General features: G+C 49.6%; 1 protein-coding gene across 8 annotated transcripts in view; it reads right to left on the reverse strand.

The window, feature by feature from the left end:
• The window catches only part of dnmt3ab (DNA (cytosine-5-)-methyltransferase 3 alpha b), a 149,791-nt gene that overhangs the window by 103,012 nt on the left and 24,140 nt on the right, over positions 1 to 22,639 (reverse strand). The gene's annotated exons all lie outside the window — the stretch shown is intronic.

Genomic DNA, 22,639 nt, shown 5'->3' on the forward strand with positions numbered 1-22,639 from the left:
GTTTCGTGCCTGAATCTGTCTTATTTTTTACAAGGCACTTTCATAAATACGGTCACTTAGTTCTGTCACTATGTTCATTCGTTACTGCATTTATTGTGTTGATGCAGGATAAATAGTTCAATTAAACATTCTATCGATAGCTATTCTTTCAACTAGCCCGAGTTAGCCATTGCGATTCTAAATCAAACTGCCATTTTGTTGTTTATTAATCTAACTGTTGTTACGTCATGTATTGGACAGGATGCATAACACCAGTCATGTTAAGTCATTTTCAAAATTGTATGTTGGAGAACATATGCACACACAAGAGCAATAACTAACAAGTACAATCTAACAAATGGAAATAATTAGCCATACTAAGAGCGCTTGGCTGCGTTTACACAATTATCATTGATTGGTTGCATATGTACATGGATTTCTCTTACAATGCAAATATAATCAATCTAAATGAACACTTTGGAGATGTTATCAATGCAGCAGTCTGAAAAATGCAGAAGAATTTCCAATTATGTTTTTGCATTTGATTTTCCCTGTAAAGAGACCTCACGCAAAATACAAGAGAAAAGATTTTTTTTTTTTAAATGGATTTAACAGACGTTTTATATCGTTGTCATAGTTTGCGAGTTTGAGATTACACACACACCCATTGATACACACACACACACACACACACACTGATACACACACACACACACACACACACATCATGTTGTGCAGCTGACCCTTCCGGTTTCAAACACAGAACAGTCAGGCATCAAACTGAGCAAGACGTTTTGTCCATATTATGGACTATATATATTATTAATCTAAGATATTTACTCTACAATACAACACACACAGAGAGACTTACACAGAACAGCTGTCATTCTCCAGCTTTGCTAAAACAGAAACTGTAGGCTGTTATTTTATATGTCAAAAACATTTTTTAAAATTTTTTTTAAAAAGACCTGCTTTATGAATAATTGTCTTCCAGCCAGAATTCCAGGCCCAATCAAAACCACAGGAATCACGACTTCCAGCCTGAAGGCAATCAGCAGCGATAGAAAGAAGAAAAAACGGCTTCAGAAATACCCACATTTTGCACCCCAGCCTCTGCATCGCGGGTTCGAGGCGAACATGTGTGCCCTGTTACGCAGCGAGGAACACGTCCACAGAAATTTACTGAAAAGATGGCTCTCATCAATCAGCACCTTTTTTTAGTTTTAGAAGGAAAAAAAAACATGAAATATGTGCATGTGCACACACGCATGTACACACCCATAACCAGACACACACACACACACACACTGGAAAACAAACTACTGACTCTCCAAATCATTGATTAATTGAGGGCTGCACCCCTTACAAAAATGTAAAATGTTGAAAATATATTATATACGTGAAATATGTAAACATATATATATAGAACATACAATAAAGACATTATTACCAATATATTAGCAGCACTTCATACACCCCATATATTAGTACAAAGCTTTCGCCTCAAGTCTCAGCATGGCCACAACGTAGCACGAGGAACGTGAGCTTGGAACTTAACTGGGGTTGCCAGTTTGATTCCAGCGCAGGTGAGGCACAGCTGTACCTCAACCTCAGCAAGCATCCAATGTGTAACTCGCTCCAAAAAAAAAGTGTGTGAGAATTATAGCAGAATATGAATGCCATGGGAAGTTCCATACAGGCACCAGGTCAAAGGTCAGTTTAGAGGTCATAGATTGTTCATTGACTAACACTGATTATCGCATGGCCAAAAACCACTTTCCCTGAGTTTTATCCTCTAACAGGGTGACCCCTTAGGGGCCTTAACTTAATTAACTTAAGTTAATTTCATGTCAGCTTCCATAGTAACGGTTTCCTCTTCCCGATAAGCACACAGTTTGAACATGCATACTGAGATGCAAAAATCTTTTATTCTACTACACCTTCCCACTTTGATTCAGCACACAAGAGGGATCAGGTGTTCATCCTGACAACATTATTCAAAAAAAAAAAAAACAGACAAAATGCGAACATATCCAGCAGCCAATCAGCAGCTCCGTTCCAAGCAGCCAATCAGCAGCTCTGCCGTCCTCCGGTAACCCAGAGAAACGGAGAGAACGGCTGTGTCATCGCTCCGCTCGGGTGAGCGCGCGCGGTCGACCCCGGGCTAATGATCGACGCGCTGGAAACTGGAACGCTCCACATTAGCCAGGGTAACGGCCCACAGAGGTCATGTGACCCGCTCCTTTCCCACCGCATGCGTTTCACTGCTCCATAAACCTCACAGGAGGATGTGCACCATGTGACCCCGTCCTTCAAGGGAAATCTGTCCAGTACACACACACATGCAGACACACACACACACAGACACACACACACACAGACATGCATACACACACTCAGACTCTTACACACACAGACACACACTCACACTCTCACACACACACACACACACACTCCCACAGACACACATGCATATACACACACACACACACACACACTCACACTCTCACACACACAGACACACACTCACACTCTCTCACACACACACACACACACACACTCACACTCTCACACACACACACACACTCACACTCTCACACACACACACACACTCCCACAGACACACATGCATACACACACACACACTCACACTCTCACAGACACACACACACACACACACATGCACACACACAGTTTATTGCCCAGTAAGGTTACTGAATGTATGGAATGGCCTATTGTTCTAAAGCAGAGACTGAAGAAGCATATGCGCTACACAGATAATAAAATAAAACAAATAAAATAAATATCTCTGACTGTTTGTGCTGAGATGCAAAACTAAATTCCCCAACACAGGGGACACCGTAAACAAACTCACTACCCAAAGGGCAAGTGGTGTTTTTGGGGGTTAAATAACCTGCTTCTGGAACAAACAAAAAAAATGTACATGAAAAACAAATTATTGTAAATAATAAACTACCCCTCGCCCCCACCCCCACCCACCCCACTCCGAACACAGTGACTCAGATCCGTGACTGCGTAGGGGACGTTCACGATTCTGACCCTCCCACTGGTCTCCATCCCCGTTTGACGCTCGAGGAAAAAGATGCGTTCTCATCCGTCGGCATGGCAACGACCTTCCCCATCTCGCATCAGGGCCGAATGACTCCTTTCCACACCTACACAGGTGGGCAGACGACTGAACTTCTCTCATATTCATGACGGCACTAAGGACACGGGGGATGTGTGATTGTCCTGCTCCCCCCCCGCCTCCTCGTTCTGAAACTCATAGCCCCACCCGCCCAATAAGGGGAGGGGGGGGGGGTTGGCATCTGCTCCGTGATCTCCACCCCCTGCCTGCCCACCCTGCTGTCCCGTACGGTCCGGCTGGATTCCGCGTTCCCGCCAGAACTCTCCGGCGCTTTTGATCGCTGATGCGTACAGACGGCGGTAAAAAAAAAAAAACTGCAGACGCAGAGAGTATTGGGTGACAGGGCTGCCTTGGAGAGAGACACCCCCATCTGTAAAACGAGTAAAGCAGGTGAGAGCGGGAGGGAGAGAGAGTCAGAGAGAGAGAGGGGGTGAGAGGGAGGGAGAGAGAGAGAGAGAGAGAGGGGGTGAGAGGGAGGGAGAGAGAGAGAGGGAGCAAGTGGGAGCAAGTGGGACAGAGAGGGAGAGAGGGGGGACAGTGAGAGGGAGAGAGAAAGGGAGAGAGCGAGGGAGAGAGGGAGAACAGGAGCAAGAGAGAGAAAAAGAGAGAGAGAGAGGGAGAAAGGGAGAGAGAAAAAGTGAGAAAGAGAGAGAGAGAAGAGAGGGATATAAGCAGGTCCTTTCAGCGGGATGACTCTCGATCGCCCGCGCTCAGCGGACTTGTATTACCCGTCCTCCGCTGGCTGAGCTCTCCCGCCCGGGCGTGTCCTTCACAAGGACGTGCTAATTGCTAACCAGCGCGGCCTCCACAGCCCGGACTGCAGCTCTGCAGGAGCGGAGCAGAGAGACCTGCAGCTTCAGGACCTCACACACCTATTTATAGAGTTACCAGACTGTACAACAGCCGCTGATCACCAACCACACAAACATACACATATATATACATACACACACACACGTATTTATAGAGTCACCAGACTCTACAACAGCCGCTGATCACCAGCCATACATACACACATACATACATACACACACATAAATGCACACACACATACACACAAACTTGCACACACACACACCTATCATATACAGTACATACACATATACACACGTATACATATACACATACACACACAATCATGCATACACACAACTACACACGCGCACACACATACATACATACACACATTCATACATAGACACATACATTCACAGACCCACATACACACACACACACACACACACACACGTTATTACAGTCTCACACTCTGGGCGCCAGACCGATGCATCTGGTACCAATCTCTCTCTCACGCCCAGCTGCAGCACTCTCCTGCGTTTCACTGTAAGGGCCTGTCCCACTCCAGCAGTCAGTACGGTATATTTTCCTAGGAAATTAGAACATTTTTCAACATTAACGCTTCGTGCTTCAAAAAACCCCCAAAAGCTGGACCATCTCCATCTCACACATCTGGATCTCAGAAACGCGACCGCTACGTAATACACACGCATAACACAAAATGAATAAAAGCCCTCAGTATGTTCTCCGTAAAAAGTTATAGTGTTGCGTGTAATCTTTCACATGTGTCAAGTATGTTTGATTTGCTCTTTAAAAAAATGCATTTTTGTGGTGAGTGCCCGTGATTGTTTTGGAATCTTTCGAACGGTTTTAAGCACGCTTGCGGACGAAGCCGGGGTCACGTGACTCTCCGCTTCCCAGCCTACCTGTTGTGAGTCACTCGCGCGATTTAAGGATTTAACTGGATAATTTGCCACACAAGTTCAGTTATTACTGTGTTAGATGAATGTACTAACTTACATAACGACAAGGCTACTTGCATAAATGCGGCGGTGTAGTATAATGGGTAAGGAGCTGGTCTCGTAACCTAAAGGTCGCAGGTTCGATTCCTGGGTGGGGCACTGCCGCTGTACCCTTGAGCAAGGCACTTAACCTGCATGGCTTCAGTACATATCCAGCTGTATAAACGTAATGTAAATGCTGTGTAAAATGTTGCGTAAGCCATTCTGGATAAGAGCGTCTGCTAAATGCCTGTAATGTAATGTAATGTAATAAGTACAAGAACAGGCCGCTCGGTCCGTCCACTGCAAGCTCGTCATCGTGCTTCGAAGGGAGAGAATCGGCACATGGGCGCGGCGTGTTTTCCAGAACAAGAGGAGCGGTTGCTTTCGAAACGGCCAGCGTCTCAACCGAGCATCGCCTCGTGTGCCGAATTTCAGGGCGCTGCGATGGACTAGTGACCTGTTCAGGGTGCATTCCTGCCTCACACCCACTGCATGCTGGGATAGGCTCCAGCAACACGACTCTGACCAGACATAAGTGGCTCAGAAAATGGACGGATGGATGGACGGACAGAAACATTACAACTCTTTACAAATATATGGGAAAATATATAACTATATTTCAACCCAATATATTTTCCTTCAGTCACTGGCTCACAGTGTGTTGCAGTACTCCGGGGTTTCTGGAAGGGCGACCCGCAGCCCAAACGAAAACGGGCCGAACGTCGCCTGCCGAGCCGAGCTTCAGGGCCGGGCCGTCCCGTCCCCGGCACAGAGACGCCGGACACCTGCCGGGGCTCGTTTCGGCTCGTCGGGGAACGAGGCGGCTTCACGCGGGGGGAGCAGTCTCCCGTTACACGCCGTGTCGCGTCGCGAGGAGCTAGCGCCCAACGCCCCGCTCGCTCTGCTCCGAATTTAACGGCTCTATCAATCAAAGGCCCGGCGACGGTTTGGAACAAAGGGGACGGCTGTCCGCGAAATCAGTCCGGGGGGGTGGGGGGGTGGGGGGGGGCGCCGCCGGTACCGCCACGGCCGTAAACTGAGCCCCGCGCCGCCCGAAAACAACGGGCCCTTTCACTGGCGGGACGGGCGCTCGGTCACGTCAGCGGAGTCACGCTGGTTGATCACCCCCCCCTCCCGCCCCCCCCCGGCTGCGTGTCAGGCGGAGCTGGCACTAAACCCGTAGACGGGACGCACCTGATTGGCCAGGTACGGTTTTTAAAAATTCCTCCCCCGTCCCGAAACGATGCATCAGTTTTAATTCCGCGCGCGGCCCCCGCGGAATCGGCATTCCCCCCCCCGCAGCGGTGCGGAGGACAGGAAGAAAAGAGACGCGCCCAACAGCTGCGTTCGGTCCGCCTCGCCGAGCAGCGCCATTTCGGTGATGAACGGCATCTTCGGCTTTTTTGAAAAAGACACAGGGACTCTTCCAGGCTCTTTCTTTTACCCCCCCCCCCCCCCCCGCCCCCCCCACCTCATTTCACACGTTCACATCCATCACAAGGTCTTCGTATTAAAAACTTTAAATATTAAAAACTTATGCCAACAGTGACCATTATGAAGCCTATTTTAAACTTAAGACTTTGATTTTAAATGAACTGTGGGCAGTTATTTCAGCAGAAGTGCAGAAATGCCATTAGCAATCGGTCACATGACTTTCCTTCCGTAACACACTTTTCCAGGGGTGACCTGGGAAAACCAAAGTGGGCGGAGACCGCAAATTGTGTAGCCAATCAGATGTAAGGGGGGGATGGTTGACTCTACTCCTCTACTGGCACAGCGACGCCTCTTCCTTCAGACATTTAGCCTCACATCAAACTGTGGTGATGACGACGGTGATGATGATGAAGAGGGTGCTACTCAGTCGTTGCCCTGTTGGGAGATGCCAGTGACAGGGCACGCGACGCAGGGTTATAGAGTCAGCTGGGTAACCGCGCTGAGTAAAACCCAGAACAGCTCTTTTTACTCCAGCGCTTCAGGAAAACCAGCCCCAGGGCTGTCCAGGTGTTCTACAGGGAATCTTATTAATTGGAGAAACCAATAAGAAGGCTACTCTTCCTCTTCAAAGACTTGTCTTTGTGTTTCCTCTTGGATACGCTCAACAGAAAAAAAAAAAACATATAAAACAAATGAATAAAATGGAAATGCCTCCATAAAAGAGGTTGGAAACAGAGTCTGAACTAGCGAGCCAAAATAAACCATCACACTTCTTGAGAATAAAGGTTAAAAAGAGAAAGCAACCCTTCCAAAGTCCACACATACCATAACACTGAAGCACCCTGGAGGTCACAGCTCTGAGTGGGCGTGTGAAATGACGGATAAAAACAGTTATTTAAAATTTATTTATAAAAAATGCTGCACAGTCCACAGTCGAAACTGCGGCTGACAAGTTAACGGCTGCCTCTGTAAGCGTGAGTTATGAGTCAGCGGGGCAGATCAGTCTCATCTCGAGCAGCCGTCAGGGGACGGTCGAAAACCCTGCAGATCACACGGAACAACATTTCGGTCTGAAACATTCTAAAACCACCTCGTCAGCCGGCGAAACGCTTTATAATTTTATCTTTTTTTGTTTTTTTTAAAACCCGGAAAGTTGTACTTATAAACAGCACCTCACCCGGGCCCCATTACAGTCGCCAGTTATCTCCATGAGAAACCGTGGATTTTTTTTAAACATTTCGTTCGTTGCTATGGAGCCATAGCAGCCGTTTAAACTGGCCGTCAGACAGCAAATACAACACCTTTCACGGTCGGCCCATGAGAAAAGGCAGTAAACTAAGCACACTTGATCTAAACTTTAACTTACACTTCAAGTGTTCTTAAGCATAAAATAGTGTTCTACTCTGCGTGCTATCATTTTTTTTTTTTTTTTTTTTTTACATCGGAATGGTGTGTCACATCAGTTCACACAAAGATGACACAAAGTGCGATTGTTTAATACACCCCCACATTGTACCTTCAGTAAGGTACTTAACCTGCCTTGCTGCAGTAAATATCCTGCTGTATGAATGGGCACAAAAAATAAAATAAAATGTTGTGCAAGTCACTCTGGATAAGAGTGTCTGCTAAATGTCTGCTATGTAGTGTATAGTGTAAAGCACAAAACTCCCAAAACAACATTTGGAGGGCTACTATCGTGCAACAAAAATCAAAAAGAAAAACAAACTTGCTTTATCATATCAGTCACTGAGGAGGAAGAATATAGGCACGGCATCCATGAAATGAATGAGAGCTGGAGGTCAAAGGTCGGCTTGATTCCCTGGGCGTCTGCAGAACTGCTGTGTGTAATTATGATGCCCGCGTAGGGCGGGGAGAGAGAGAGAGAGACAAGCAGGGAGGACACGTCTTTAAATAGCACTGGAGCAGGGGTGGGCGGGGCAGGACGGCAAACTATAGTCCATTCTTCTGGGTCGTGTTTGTCACGGGTATGCGCATAAGTGTGTGTGTGTGTGTGTGTCAGAGAGTCGCTGTATGTGCACCCGTGTGTGTGCATGCATGCTTGTGTGTGTGTGAGACTGTGCGGCTGCGTGTGCATCTCAGAGAAGGGGTGTGTGTGTGTGTGCGTGTGTGTGACATTGTGCAGATGTGTATGTGCATGCATCTGAGAGAGAGTGTGTGTGTGTGTGTGTGTGTGTGTTTGTGAGACTGTCAGTGCCTGCTTGTGTGTGTGCTTGTGTGAGGGAAGAAACATCTGTATATGTGCTTGTTTGGAGGGGGTGGGCTCTGTCGCCAGGTAACCATAAACCCTACTGCGCTGGCAGATACCCCCCCCCCCCAGTGCCCGGTTGCCATGGTGTATCCCAGGGTAACTGCCCACACACGCGTGAGTGACTGCAGAACAGCTCTCCATTTTGAACACGTTCCGAGCTCCTCTCCACACACACACACCTCTCCCCTCCTTATACACACACACACACACACACATACATATACATCTCCACATACACACACACACACACATACATATACATATCCACATACACACACACACACATATACATCTCCACATACACACACACACACACACATACATGAACCTATCCACACACACACACACACACACACCTCTCTTCTCCTCACTTCAGTAAGCGTGAAGCAGGACTCCGCCCCCCTGATTCAGGACATGCGTGTGTGTGCGTGCTTGTGTGCAGGTGTGTGCATGTGCCTGCATGTATGTGTGCTTGCATGTGCATGTCTGTGCATGCGGTATGTGTGTGTGTGGAGCACCTGTTCGCTCAGGTAGTTAATCACAGCACTCAGAAAGGCACGGGAAAATAATAGTTTCCAAGCCTCGTTCATTCCAGGGCAAACAGAGTGTTCCTTTACGTCTGAGCACACCACAGCTCCACGTCCTGCTACGTCCTCTATGACATCATCAACACACAACACGTGTGCACACAAGCGCGGGCGCATCAACACACACATGCACATACACACACACACACACACACACACACACACACGCGCGCACACACACACTGAAATCAATAAGGCTTTGTCCGTAATGTTAAGCATCAAAACAAAGCCACTGCAACATTCTTCTTCTTGGAAAATTTATAGATCATGTGCTGGTGATGATGTGCTGTCACAGTGATGCATCAGAGGGATTCTCCTGAACATGGGCCAGGGTCTTTAAAAAAGAGAGAGAGAGAGAGAGAGAGAGAGAGAGAGCCCGCTCTGGAATCCCTTTCAGAAAAACACCTTCGCCCGTCTTCACGAAACACTTTCTTTTCTTTTTTTTTTTTTACCCCACCTCGCGTAGCTCTTCTAACCCTTCTCTTTTTTTTGTCGCTGCACTCGCTACTTGTCAAATAAGAAAAAGAAAGAGAAAAAAAGGAGAGTAAAAATGAAAGGTTGTTCATTTGTGACCTGAAAAAGAGCTACGCCTGTCCACAGTGTGCCAGCGCCATTGTTTGAGCCGGGGGGGGGCGGGGGGGACGGGGCGCGGGGGGGGGGCGGGGGGGGCGGGGGGGGGGGGGGGGCGGGGGGGGGGGGGGGGGGGGGGCGGGGGGGGGCGGGGGGGGGGGCGGGGGGGGGGGGGGGTAAGAGACAACTTGGCAGCGTTTCAGATCCTGCCTATATATAGTGTTGGAAAAGGCAGTTTTTGGAAACTCCTCTTGTAGGTCAGGAGGAAAAGTGGAGCAGGTCTTAGGAGAGCAGAGAGGGAGGGGCAGAGAGGAGGGATGAAAAGAGGAGAGGAAGGGAGGGGAGAGGTTCTCTCTTTCCGACAACATCAGCGGTCGACCCTCAGGTACTTGGGGGGGCGGGGGGGGGGGGGGAGGGGGGTAGTGGAACACAGGGGCGTTTCATACAGATACTTAGAAGCTGACAAGTGACATCACTGAAAAATCTCATTCACGCCCCCCCCCCCCCCACCAAACCTCCCCAAAACCCCCCCTAAACCTGGGACAGGGTCCAACAACTGTGCTGAGGCAGGACCCGGCACACCAGCTGCCCGGGGGGAGGGGGCCGGGGGTGGGGCAGTGGGGGGGGAGCGGGGCAACAGATTGGGCTTTAATCGATGAGTCAGGATGCAAGTGCCGGGGCGAAGGAGAGCAAGGTCCAGTTTTACCGCTTAAATATTTAAACAACCGCATTAATACAACAGGCCCTTAAAATTAACAAACAAATTAACAAAGCCTGCACGATCGCCGTTACCATAACAATTACAGTAATACGTTTTTAATAAGCCTACCGACATCCTTATACGTACCAATAACAAAACTCATCCCCATCATAATCATCACCGCCATACATTTTGTTCATGAAGCGATTTCATTGCAGCGCTGAGAATATTCATCACCAATAACTCAGGGATAAATTAAGTATCTGGCTCTAATGAGAGCTTGTTTGGTGCTGGAGTTTTACAGCCCACATCCACTCTCTTAAAAATCCTACATTTTACACTTCACGTGTTTAATATTTTAACATTTCGGTTTTATTGTTAAATTGCCGTTTCCCCCTTTTTTTTCCCCCCGCCTAATATTAAACGCACAATTATGTTCCTGCTGCAAAGCTCTCAGCGCCCCCCCCTCCGCAGATCTGAGAGCGTGTGCGTACCCGCCGTAGCTCATTAGCACGCAGACGTCGACACGGCGGGAGGAAGACCCGCCGCGTACAGCTGGACGGACGAGCCGCGAGTGGCAGAGCGGCCAGCAGGGGTCGCTGTTGTGCGACGAGACAAGAGCAGCCCGCCCTGACTCTCTCTATCCTCCCAGCGGTGATGCTCCCGCCAACTGCTCATCCCTCCCCCCTCCCCCTCCGCAGCGCTGCCAACTAGTCACACGCGCGGGCGTGGCCCCCGAATTTCGATGCCAGACTGTGGGGCGCATCCACGTCCCGGAACAGGCGACGGCTTTACGCGACGCACCAAAAAAAGCCCAAATCCTCCCCCCACCCCCCCACCCCCCCCACTCCCCACATGCGCTCCTGGCGCTAGCGCTACCAAAACGGACAGAAGCGGCTCAAAAATAAACAGAGTAAATCAGCGACCGTTGAATATGTGAACAGGTGGCGCGGTGGACAGGAGGCTGAACTGGCAGCCAAAAAGCAGCGCCCCTCCACCGCAGGGCGGGGGCGGGACGGGGCACAGAGCGGCCCTGCTAAAATAAGCTCTGGAGCAGGAGCTGGAGGGAGAAGAGAGACTGGACTGCGCTCCCCCCTGCCCCGTCCCGTCCCACCACCTTGCCCCACCCTGTCCCCGCTCCAGCACAGCTGTGAGGACTGGTCAACTATGCCCGCGCCCGCGCCCGCGCCCTCCCCCCCCCCCCGAAATGGCGGGGCATCAGGCAGCGGGACGAGATAAACCCCCCCCCTGGGGGACCCAGTCACTTCGCTGACCCAATTGGGTCCCAAAATAGCGCTAATCCCTGGGCTGGCAAATCCCGCCGCTCCAGGAACCCGATGCCCCCGGTGTCCGCCGTGCCCCTGCCCCTGCCCCCCCCCTCCCCCCCCCTCCCCCCTCCAGCCCCCCCCCGGAGGACCGGGCTACGCTTCGCCATCGCCTGCCTCCCGCTGAGGAGCTCGACCTTCAAAGCCGCGGATTTCCAGCCCCGCGTTCGGAGGCGACGAGGCCTCCAGCCAATCACGGCTGAGTGATAAGAAGCAGCCTGTGGTCGATACGCGGCTAAAGCTGCATGGCCTGCCACCGCATCAAGGCTGACACTACCCTCACCAAATGACCCTAAACCAAGCGTGGCTAACGCTATGACCCAAACTCAACACACAGCATGGTCAACACTACGCTCAACCACGACGCTAACCCAACACACAGCATGGCTAACACTACGCTCAACCACGACGCTAACCCAACACACAGCATGGCTAACACTACGCTCAACCACGACGCTAACTCAACACACAGCATGGCTAACGCTAGTCACCTGTGGCTTTAACCCAATAAAGAAAACAGAACAACACAGTACAGCAGGGGAGCCCTGCATTGCTAAGGAAGTGAAAGCTTTTAAGCTCCATTTAACATGCCGCTAAAGTCTTACACGAATCACTCGCCGCTCCTAAAAATACAAAAATAACAGAGCAGAGACGCTAGCAGCTCAGAGCGGGGAAAAAAACCTTCTTCCTCACGCAGTAGTACAGCAGGCTGCCGTTTGTCCTCAGCCAATCGCGAGCCTCGGACCGAGGTGCACCACTGATTGCGGAAGGAGATTCCATCTAATCCAAATCTCACTGAAACAACACACTCCATTTTGGAGGGGAAGCAATCCATCCAGGCGGAGTGTAAATAATCAGCGTCTCAGGGTGAAACCTCGGTGGCGGTCGGCACGTACGCGGGAGGGGATTGAGTTTTTGGAAGCACGGGGGTCTTCGAAGGCCACGAATTCCAGAAGGGGACTCTCACGAGAAAACAATCAGGAATACTGCTTGCAGAATCTTCCGGGGTGACATGAATGGTAATAATATTGATTGTGGGTGCAAAAGCAAAAAAAAAAAAAACCAACGAAACGGAATCTTCTAGAACATCAAATGCCGTCAATGACATTGTGTTTTGTATCAAAACTACGCGACATACACAGCAAAACAACAGAGGAGGGAGAGAACTTCTTATATGTGGCAGAAGGCATGACATGCATACATTAACAACGGTAATAATAGTCTGAATACGGGTTTAGCATAACGGCATCAGTAAGCCACGGTCTGCAACAGAAAAAGTACAAATGAATAAACAAACACACAAATAATTTATGGATCAGCCACAGACACACCAAACGAAACGAGAAACGCTCGCGACTTACATCCACCGTTAAGAGAAACACGCGCCGGCGCGATGCTTACCTGAGCCTCCCCCCTTCACTTTGTCTCTCTCGCGCACTCCGGCGGTAAATTAATAATGCGCGACCGCGCTATTCCCGCGACTGCTGTGGCAGATCTGCAGGGGAGCGCGAGGCTGTATCGCGTGTGCGCGTATGCATATTTCATCAGAAAAGGAGGATCAAGCAGCTGAAGTCAAATAAGGGGAAAAAAGAAAAGAAAAAGAAAAAGAAAAGCTCGTTCTTCTTGCGAGAAACGCCCCTTTCATTTCTTGGAAAAGAAGCGTGCCGTATGACCTGAGGAGACGATCCTGAAAACGTTAGCGGAATACCTGGGACCCCCCCCCTCCCCGTAAGGGATGTAGAGACTGGCAGCTCCTGAAATGGCCACGAGGAGAGCTGAAGACTCACAGTAGCCTACCGTACGCGTTTAAAACGGCATACCCTGCGCGTTTAAAATGGCATAGCCAGCAAGTTCACAAACAGAGTAAATGCACGGTTAAAATTGCATACCGGGCACGTTTAAAACAACAAATTCAGCGCGTATAAAACAGTGTACCCCGCACAGTTTAAAGAGTTTAACACAAACACTTAAAAGTGTATTGAGCGTGTTTAAACACAGTGAAACCGCGCATTTTAAAACAGTTCACCGCACACGTTTTAAAACAGTGTACAGCGTATATACATTTAAAACAGTGCATTGAGCGTGTTTAAAACAGTGTAAAACGCGCATTTAAAGCAGTGTACCGCACACTTTTAAAACACGGTACAACGTAGGCTATATACATTTTAAATTGAGTATTGAGCGTGTTTAAAACAATGTACCACGCGCGTTTAAAAAAAGCATACCACAGGGCTCTTTTAAAATCGCGCGCACTGTATAACCGTCATAAGCGATGACATCCAGGCATTTCCAGTCGGGCGGATGTGACCAGAAGGCACGAGCCCAGGCCTGCCCCCCTCGCGGCTTTGGTCTCAAATATTTCACCCCAACGAAAAAGGTTGATCCTTTTCACTTGTTTCACCTTAGTCTTCTCTTTTCATTAAAAAAAACTGCTCAAAACAATTAGTCATGGATTTTTTTTGTATTACATTACAAAAAGTACATTACATAATGTTATTCTGTGGGGTGGAGGTGGGGGTGGAGGCTAGAGGGGGGTGGGATAGCCATTTAGTTTGTGATGAACAGCTTTCAAAGTCCATGTTTATGCCAATTATTCAGACAGAGGTATTTCCATTTAGAAGACATTAGATAACCACATCACGGTTCAGTCAGCACAGAAAAAAAGGCTTGGGAATGTATTCAACTCAACAATGATTACAGAAATCTCCTTCCAGACAGGGAGAGAGGGAGAGAGTGAGAGAGAGCAAGGGAGAGAGAGAGAGTGAGTGAGAGCAAGAGAGGGAGGGAGAGTGACAGAGAGAGCGAGGGAGAGGCAGCGAGATAGAGAATGAGCAAGAGAGAGTGAGAGAGCGAGGGAAAGAGGCAGTGAGATAGAGAGAGGGAGCGAAAGAGAGTGAGAGAGAGCAAGAGAGGGAGGGACAGTGACAGAGAGAGCGAGGGAGAGAGAGAGAGAGGCAGCGAGAGAGAGAGCACAAAGCAATAAAGCTCGCTGTCTGAGAGAGGCTGGCATCTGACGTTATGCAACAGCCACAGTGACCCAGTGACCAGAAAATGTCCTCCCTGAGTCACAGACAGGCAGTCGTCACCGCGGGCAGCAGCAGCAGGGTACCACCGACCGCTGCCACCACACCGCGCGGCAAAACACTGCTCCTGTCGCCGTGGGAACACCGGCACGGTGGGGTGGGGCGTGGGTATTGGGGGTGGGCGTGGGGGAGTGGGGGTGGGTATTGGGGGTGGGTGTGGGTATTTGGGGTGGTTGGGTGTGGGGATGGGTGTAGGTATTTGGGGATGGGTGTGGTCGGCAGAGACACTGAAGCAGGGAGGGGACGCTGTCGCTGTCCCCACTTTTCCTGCATGGAAACCGGAGGGGAAAAAAGCTCCACCAATCACAGAGCGCGCACGTCAGAGAAGGAAGAGCACGCGGCCGCCTGGAGCCGGGGGCTGGCGCTGTGTCGTCTGTGAAGCGCTCTGACGCACCGGCCCCTTTGTGAAAAACCCGCTGCGAGGACGAACCCGAACGGAACTGACTGCGGTGAACAGCAGCAGCACCTTTGAGCCGACAGATGAAAGCTGTGCTCTGTCTCTGAACTTCTCTTTCTTTCTTTCTTTCTTTTTCTTTCTTTTGTTTTGTTTTTACTTGGCTTTGGCAAAGCAGTTTTATTCACCGTGCTGCTCAAACTCCATTTGCCCTGAAATAAATAAGAGTAGAGCTCCGTGAGCAGACACTCACAGATACTCTCGGGCTTCTTTCTCAACGGCGAGGCGTCCATTTTAAGTACGTTTTCCCGCCTTTTTAAAATTTCTTTTAATGTCCTTCCCTCTGCATCGCTCACAGTTACACACCACAGACACGGAGGAAAAGGGAGCGACGGTCGACTTTTTAAACGCGTCACGCACCCTGAAGGACGAAGAACATCAACCAAATGGCGGCCAGCTTTAAAATAACTTACTCTCCAGCGGTAAGCCCCCCCACCCCCCCCCCCCCCCCCCCCAAACCCCCCCATCACCCCGCCTCCCCTCTCCCCTGCTCCAAACCCCCAGAGCAGACAAAAACTGAGAGCGTATATATACACACGAGCGCAAAATCAACTCACAGAATAAGTGCAGACATCTGGATTTGAACCTGCGGACAAATAAACCTGCTTTAGACTCCTGGGGGGCCTCGCTTTCCAACGAAAGCAACTCTGCAAGCGGGCCAGGCACGGACCACACTGCCAGTCCGCCCCGTCGTAATTCTTACCGCGAATTACCGATCACACCGGATCACACACACACACACACACACACACACACACACACACACACACACACACACACTCACACACACACACACACACACACACACACACACTCACACACACACACTCACACACACACACACACTCACACACACACACACACACTCACACACACACACACACACACACACACTCACACACACACACACACACACACTCACACTCACACACACACTCACACACTCACACACACTCACACACACACACACTCACACACACACACACACACACACACACTCACACTCACACACACACTCACACACTCACACACACACACACACACTCACACACACACACTCACACACACACTCACACACTCACACACTGTAACGTCACGCTGCTGCACGGCTGATAACACACGCACAGAAACACCTTACGCGTCTGTTAGTCAGACGTCGAGCCAACGGGAAAAGGGTGTCCCCCCGATTTAAAACACGGAGCGACTTGGGAGCGGTTTCTCTAAACGGACTCAAAAAAAAGAAAAGAAACACACACACACACACACACACTCTCACACACACACACACACTCACACTCACACACACACACACTCACACACACTCACTCACACTCACTCACACACACTCACACTCACACACACACTCACACACACACACACACACACACACACACACTCACACAGACACACACACACACAAAACACTAACTGGACGCTAGAGGATCGGAAAATGGATTTTCTTTGACCACAGACGTCCTGCGGAACAGAGCGGCCAGAGAACGCAGTTATCTCCCGTATCTCTCTGATCTTTTTTAGGAAGCCCGCTGGCTTTCTGTACGCAGTACCCACTGCCCCCCCCCCCCCCTCCCAATAATCAGCTTTGTGTGGGAGTGATGGCAGATTTCCAAAAGACGGTCTTCAAACGAGAAGCACCGAAGCTAAACACCGTGCGCAGAACGAACCAATCAAAATGAGCGCCACTGGACAGGCTGGTGTAAACAGGAACTGGTACACGGGCCTCAGTGCTAATGAAAATGCATCCGCCCGCCAACGTTGTACTGCTCTGATTTACACGGCACGATGTAACGTTCAACAGCAAAGAAAACACTTCGAGCTCGTGATTATCGGACGGTTGCTTTTTGGAGGTTCGCTTTTCAAAAACCGACTGCGGCAATATTGCTAAAACAAATCTTAATCCGACCGCAGTTTAATTGACGTGCCCCATTTCTCCTTTTTGAAAGGTTGGTTGCTATTTCGCCTACAATAAAAAAAAAAAAAAGCTAAGAGGATTTTTCCTCTTCTGGTGAATTGAGCCCAGAAAAATATTAATTCCATTTTTCACTGCTGAAAGCAATCATTCAAATGAAGTTCAACATTAAAACCACCGGCACGATAAATTTGAAAATATTAGCTCTGGAAACACTCGTGTTCAACCAGTCACACAAAACGGGCTGTGTAAGTTTAGCCACAGAATAAATAGCCTTTATAGGCTAATTCCACCCCCTTGCTGGCAAAGTAACAATTTCAACAAATTAAAAATGAAAAAAAAATTAATGAAAATAAGCAGTAGAACAATGCCCCCACCCTCACGAAAGTGCAAATGGAACACACCAAAACTACTCTGAAGTAAAAGGTGTTAAGATAATGCAACACTTCACAGTATATTGGCAAAGCTCCATCTTCAGATATTGCAATATATATTTTAAATGTACTGTATATATTGTGAATGTATGTCCACACATTGCCCTGCGATAGATTGGCGGCCTGTCCAGGGTGTATTCCTGCCTCTCGCCCAATGCACGCTGGGAAGGGCTCCAGCACCCCCAGCGACCCTGCCTAGAATAAGCGGGTACAGATAACGGATGGACGGATGCATATATTGTGACTGTATGTCCACACATTTACAATATATTGCGTTATGTTCTGTCCCCATAGGGGGTTGCCATTAAAGTTACACCGCCCATGAAATTCAGCACCCCCCCTCCCCCCTCCAAAGCCATGTTTACCGCGAGGTTCTCTGAGGAGAACTTGTTCACGCCTGGGGGGGGGGGGAGGGGAAGGGGGGGGGGCAGACTCTCTGGAGGGAAATTAGCCGATGTTTGGAGAAGTGGCGGAAGCGAAGCGCGCGGGACGGCTCGATTCGGCGCGTCGGAGTCGCGTGGGGGAGGCGGCGAAGCGTGGCAGCTGCACTGCAGCGGATTTTAAAGAGGCACAGCGCAAAATGTTCAGCGTTAAATCGTCTCTTTCGGGGTGCACGCGTTCCCCACTGGAATCACACGTACTCTGTTCAGAGTTGAATTAACACTGGATGCTGACACAAAACATGGGATAAAATTAGCTGCCGACCATCACTAGCTTGTTTTACTCAGGCAAAAGGTTTTGCTCTTCACAGCGACAGACTGTATCTCATGTAGTGCAAGGGAGAGGTTGCAGGTTCGACACCAAATCAGGACATAGAAAAAAAGGTTTTTTTAACAGGAGCATGTTCAATTAATATATTCAGCTTTTAAAACGGTTAAAATTATAAGAACACACTGATAAGCCCCGATAAAGGTACTGATAAGATGTGGTGATTTGGTTGCTTCTTCTTTTTTAATCGTTTCCTCTTTCACTTTCACATTTAAAATGTTGCCAACTGGTCCCATGAAATTGTCATTGAAGAAACTTTTAAGGTCAAACTAAAGAAGCTCGCTATCGATAACTGCGGGGGATCATTTATCAATCACGAATCATTACACCGGCCCTCTGAACAGTGGCCTGATCAATACAGTAAGTTCACCATACAAAGTAGCGCAGCCATTAATGATGAATTACAGCCGAGGCTCGGCACTAATTTATCACTGGCTACACTGGGAGCGCATTACCACGTTACCGGAAACATCTTTCCAACGGAATCAATGAATCTCAACATGTCGCAACGTGTCCCCTCCTCCCAGACACAAACACACACACACACACACACACACGCATGTACACACACATACAAACACACATAATTAATAAGAATAAAATGCTTTTCAGAATGGAGAATGTGGCATTGCTACTGTTACGCTCTAAGTGCCGGGGGTTCCTTTGTGCTGCTTAATCTCACAAAAAAAAACAAAAGTCACACGAGAAAAATTAAATAAATATGCAGCGAATACACAAAGGGGAGCAGCGTCTCCTTAAATGGGCAGTTGGCTACCGCGGTAACGGCCACAGTCTGCCGCTTCTGGCAGCCCCCCATGGAACCCCTGCGCTCGCTCTCGACGAGGCTACGTCCCGCTGCCAAATTTTCGCGGCCCACTCCAGGCCCCCCCCCCCCGCCCCCCCCACACCCAGCCCCCTGCCTCTCACCACTTGGAGCGTTGTGGGCCTGAAGCTGAGTCCCTCCAGTGTCGCGAGAAGTACAACAGACGTACTGCACCAGTATGAGACGACAATATAGTAAACACAGAGCTCCACCAATCACAGAGCATGTCGGTAACAACCGAAAACAACAATGGCGATGGTGATTGGTGGATATTTTCTGGGTAAACTTCTGGGCCTCGGTGCGGGAACCAGCAGGAAGCAGCATCCACCAATCACCTTCATGGTTGTTTAACGGGTCGTCACCAACGAACTCCGTGATTGGTGGAGCCTGTCCCGTTTCTCCCCCCTAACCCCCGTTTATAATCGCAGGCAATGGCGGCCGGGTGGCGGGAGGCTGGCGGGAAGGTTTTTGTCCTTGAATGAGCCGGGGTGCCTTTCCAGGGCCCGGCAGCCAAGCCGGCCAGCCCGGCAGCTGACGAAATGAAATCCTAGAAGTGGCTTTCCACTACAAATGTGTGTGTGCGTGTGTGTTCTTTCAGTTTTGGCCAGAGGGAGAGCAGACAGAGTTTTTTTGGCAGTTGTGGAGCAGGCGATCGGTGCAGAGAAACCCTCCGTTGTGCAGACGGAGAGACGGACGGAGAGAGGGAGGGAGGGAGGGAGGGAGGAGGGGAGATTTCTGTTACGAGGATATCGGCCAATTCTGCTACAGAGTAGAGGCAATAACCCTTTTCAGCCTGGTCAAATTTACCCCAAAAAAAAAAAACCACAAATCGAAAAAAGTGTCTCTGTCTACATCTGGTCACCCAATCAGCCCGCCTGAGTCTGCCAAGTCACACAAGGCCGTGCGTCGCCCCGGACACCGCGATTCCGCAAGCCGCCTCGACCAATGAGAACCTCAGAGCACTCAGGTGACCCTACTGCGCCGCACAATGAGGAACAGGCCTCCATTTTGGCTCAACAAGATCAGTATCTTTCCCCCTTTTTTCATTAGTTTTATTTGCACTCGGGGAGGTCGTGGAGAAACAAGCCGTTTTTTTTGTTTCGTACGCTGTGATTCTGAAACACAGAAGCGATTGTCACACAGTGGCAGGACCAGCAGCCCATTGAAAATGTTTTTTTTTTTTTCTTCTTCCAGTGGGCGACTGACACAGTGTGCTGTAGCCCCACCCCATAAGATAACACACATTTCCAGCCGAAGAACAGGAGCTCAGATGTATAAATAGGGGTTTTTAGCGGGAACCCGCTGAACCTGGCCGCTCTTTGAAGGGGTTTGTCTGAGGCGATAACATTGACAGCACAGAGGCAGTGCCTCAGCTTCCCGACCGTTTACATTTTCAAACCCCGGTCTTTACACAGAACTCAACAGCATTCTGCGAAGCCCGGGCTCGTATTTATAAAACCACTCAGAGTGGGAGAGCCCATCGGCGGCTGACTCTGCCTTTTAGATAACAACGCTAAGGTGAGGACAGGATGTGAACTCGGGAACCCTTACACCAGATCAGCACTGCTCCTTAAGAATAAGGATCTTGGCTTTCTTTTTTTTTGCTGACCACCAAAAGATGCCTAAAATACGCTCAAAAGCGACATCTTTTAAATAAACACTTACAACAAAACAGTTATTTTCTTTGAAGCGTTACTTTTTTTGGCGTTTTTTACACACCCAGTCTGAGTCTCATTTTGGAGCTTCGCTTCTGTCTTTCGTCCCCATAAAACACTAACCAGTCCTTTTAAATTCAGAGCGCGACAGAAACACTCCAACCTTTCCACAGCCCGGCGGTTCACCGAGGCAATTCGTAGAGGTCGAGCGCCCAGACTCAAGTGCGCGAGAGCTGTGCCCCCGCTTTCTTGGACTTGAACCCGTAAACCCCTCCGCTCCTGCACGCCGGTTCCCGGGGGGTTGAGTCACACACGCTGTCACCCTCATCAAAAATAGAAATGACCCTCGGCCGGGGAAGGGGAAGTGTCCCACCCCCCCCCCCTCCACCCCCCCCAGGGGCAGAAATTAATCCCCCCTTCATTCTGAGAAGCGGAGCGAGAGGGGACTGGCGCAGGGACCGTAGGCCCGATTTTAAGCCTGCCGACGGCCAGGCCTCAGATTTCCTGCAGGGAGCTCAACGCCGGCACTCTCCAGAGAGGGGGGGCTGGAGTGACGGGCGGGGGGGCGGGGGGGGGGTGAGGAGGGGGGGGCACAGCAGCTGCTGCGGGCTGGAGCAGGGCAGCATCGCCTCAAAAGCAGGCACGGTTTCGGGGGGGTCCTGAAAGAGCCTCCGCATGTGTCCCCCTTTCAGCCGACAAGAGGCTGCCACTGCAGAGAATCCGGGCTCTGTTCAGTCTAACCGCAGCGCGCCCCGGCCTTTGTCTTCGGTAACACATCCCCCTTTCATCTGCCACTCCTCCCACCGCCAACCTTTTTTTTAATCCGCCAAAAGTCTAAATGCTCTTTTTAGCCCCCTACGGAACAATAAAATGATTGACTGATTGCTACGCAATGAGAAATCTCCACTCTACCTGAAAAAAATTATATTTTTAAAGTTAATTTCATTTCTATCTTTATATTAAATTTAAAAAGAGCAGACCTAACAACTACACACTCAATATTAAGAGGAAAGCTCATTACACACCTGCACTCATTGAAACATCTGTACTTGCACGTTAACCTGTAAATTTTTGCTCTTCGATTGACAGAAGTTTTCTAAAGGTGACACTGGATTGAATCAAATCTCCCAGCACTGGATGAAGAGCAGATTTGGGATCTATACACGTTCCACCTTAAAGTGTACTTACTGTACAAATAAAAAAATAAACACATCTTGTTAGCTTCAGAGACCATCAGAAAATTAGCTCTCCAAAATCCGACTTCGTGAAAATGTGAAATGTTTTTTTGTTCTTTATTTATTAAGCACACATTTAAAATGAAAACCAAGCCATAGGTCTGAGAATTAAAAAAAAAAAACAACAAAATAAGGCCAACTGGTCAAGATGAGAGGACACCCAACACAGAATCTACACAAACCACTACGGGCCACACATGCACTCGAGCAGGAGGTAGAGGGTGTGTCCATGCAGGGGTGGAGCATGGGGGCGGGACATGGGGGCGGGGCATGAGGGTGGGACATATGGGCGCGGCACTGGGCGCAGTATAGGGGCTGGGCTGGGCAGAGCAGGGGCGGGGCAGGGTATGGGGCGGGGCATAGGGGTGGGGCTGGGTGGGGCATTGGGGCTAAACATAGGGGCAGGGGTGGGGCGTATGGGGCAGGGAATTGGCACAGGGCGGGGCTGG

Source organism: Anguilla anguilla, chromosome 6, assembly GCF_013347855.1.
Source record: "Anguilla anguilla isolate fAngAng1 chromosome 6, fAngAng1.pri, whole genome shotgun sequence".
In the NCBI taxonomy this organism is placed as follows: domain Eukaryota; kingdom Metazoa; phylum Chordata; class Actinopteri; order Anguilliformes; family Anguillidae; genus Anguilla; species Anguilla anguilla.